Here is a 2,846-nt window from a genome sequence, read left to right as displayed (position 1 = left end):
TCAGTTGGTTTTATTGTTTTAAATCAAAGTGGCTGAATGAGTTTCTCGAAATGGTAACACTGACTGTATGAAATCCAGAGGAAAACTGAGCTCACAAAAATGTTGTAATTTCTCTATGATGACTTTAGAAAGAATGACTAACATTACATAATGTATAGCCATACATACTTTATATTAAGAGACTTTATATCGTCAGACAAAACTCGTCACTATTATTTGATTAGTCCAAACCAGTGATGGTTGTAGTATAAGGCCAAAATGTTTTGTCACAATTGATATGAATGCCTTCATGACTGAAACTATATTCTCCTATAGTCATTACAGATTTTTCTGTAATAATAAACCTTTGGAACAAAATCACATGGTAGGAAAACTTTAATCGAATCATCGAATCATCTCTTTTAAATAAGTATGAAAAATATTTTAAACATCTAAAATAAAAAGCAGTATGTCATCAGCATAGAAAGACACAAAACGAATGTGATCTTCATATTTAACCCTGGCAATATTTACATACTGCTTCTGCTGAAGAGTTCAACCGCAAAGACAAATAAAAGAGATGACAAAAGGAAAGAATAAAATTTTTACTGATTTACATATTACATACACACATACATACATACATACATAAATATTATACACACACACACACACACACACACACAAACAGTAAATATAGTATATTTAAAGATGGGTGACAACTGACAGGAAAAGGCAGCATGAAGTGTGTTAGTATGGAGTCAGGCCACCACCAGCCTCCAGAACAGCTTCAGTGCTCCTTGCCAAGTCTGTGGAGCTCTACTGGAGGGATGAACACCTCCTCCACAAGATGTTCCCTCAGTTATATATACAACCTTTATTAATGAGGTCATCTGACTGAGATCAGACAGACCTGAGTACAGCAGGTAGAGAGAAACACAAACTAAAGGACATACAGCATCAGAGACAGTCACAGAAGTCACTACACAGATCTGAAGATGAAAGTTTATATTATATCATTTGGTCTTATGGAGATGGTGGTGGAGAGCGTTGTTATACACGCTGGTCCAAAACCTTCCACAGGTGTGAAACTGGGTTGAGATCTGGTGACTGTAAAGGCCGGAGCATGTTATTCACATCATTTTCATCCTCACCAAACCGTTCAGTGAGCACTGGTGCACCGAAACATCTGCATTTGAGATGTTTCTCCACTCTTTCATTCAGCTTTTTCCTGTATTTATATATTTATTTATACTACCTGTGTAACCATCACAGAATATATGTACAGTGGTGTGAAAAAGTGTTTGCCCCCTTCCTGATTTCTTATTTTTTTGCATGTTTGTCACACTTAAATATTTCAGATCATCAAACAAATTTAAATATTAGTCAAAGATAACACAAGGAAACACAAAATGCAGTTTTTAAATGAAGGTTGTTATTATTAAGGGAAAACAAAATCCAAACCTACATGGCCCTGTGTGAATAGTGATTGCCCCTCCTATTAAAACATAACTTAACTGTGGTTTATCACACCTGAGTTAAATTTCTCTAGCCACACCTAGGCCTGATTACTGCCCCACCTGTTCTCAATCAAGAAATCACTTACATAGGACCTGCTTGTCAAAGTGAAGTAGACCAAAAGATCTTCAAAAGCTAGACATAATGCCGAGATCCAAAAAAATTCAGGAACAAATGAGAAAGAAAGTAATTGAGATCTATCAGACTGGAAAAGGTTATAAAGCCATATCTAAAGCTTTGGGACTCCAGCGATCCAAAGTGAGAGCCATTATCCACAAATGGCGAAAGCATGGAACAGTGGTGGACCTTCCCAGGAGTGGCCGCCAACCAAAATTACCCCAAGAGCGCAGCAACGACTCAGCCAAGAGGTCACAAAAGAACCCACAACAACATCAAAAGAACTGCAGGCCTCACTTGCCTCAGTTAAGGTCAGTGTTCATGACTCCACCATAAGAAAGAGACTGGGCAAAAATGGCCTGCATGGCAGAGTTCCAAGACGAAAACCACTGCTGAGCAAAAAGAACATTAAGGCTCGTCTCATTTTTGCCAGAAAACTTCTTGATGATCGCCAAGACTTTTGGGAAAATACTCTGTGGACTGACGAGACAAAAGTTGAACTTTTGGAAGGTGTGTCCCATTACATCTGGCGTAAAAGAAACACCGCATTTCAGAAAAAGAACATCATACCAACAGTAAAATATGGCGGTGGTGGTGTGATGGTCTGGGGCTGTTTTGCTGCTTCAGGACCTGGAAGACTTGCTGTGATAAATGGAACCATGAATTCTGCTGTCTACCAAAAACTCCTGAAGGAGAATGTCCGGCCATCTGTTCGTGACCTCAAGCTGAAGCGAACTTGGGTTCTGCAGCAGGACAATGATCCAAAACATACAAGCAAGTCCACCTCTGAATGGCTGAAGAAGAACAAAATGAAGACTTTGGAGTGGCCTAGTCAAAGTCCTGACCTGAATCCTATTGAGACGCTGTGGCATGACCTTAAAAAGGAAATTCATGCTCACAAACCCTCCAATGTGGCTGAATTACAACAATTCTGCAAAGATGAGTGAGCCAAAACTCCTCCACAGCGCTGTAAAAGACTCATCGCAAGTTATTGCAAACGCTTGATCGCAGTTGTTGCTGCTAAGGGTGGCCCAACCAGTTATTAGGTTTAGGCGGCAATCACTTTTTCACACAGGGTCATGTAGGTTTGGATTTTGTTTTCCCTTAATAATAACAACCTTAATTTAAAAACTGCATTTTGTGTTTACTTGTGTTATCTTCAATTTAATATTTAAATTTGTTTGATGATCTGAAACATTTAAGTGACAAACATGCAAAAAAATAAGAAATCA

This window comes from Siniperca chuatsi, linkage group LG17 (assembly GCF_020085105.1).
Source record: "Siniperca chuatsi isolate FFG_IHB_CAS linkage group LG17, ASM2008510v1, whole genome shotgun sequence".
Lineage (NCBI taxonomy): Eukaryota > Metazoa > Chordata > Actinopteri > Centrarchiformes > Sinipercidae > Siniperca > Siniperca chuatsi.
This window is presented reverse-complemented; position numbering follows the sequence as displayed.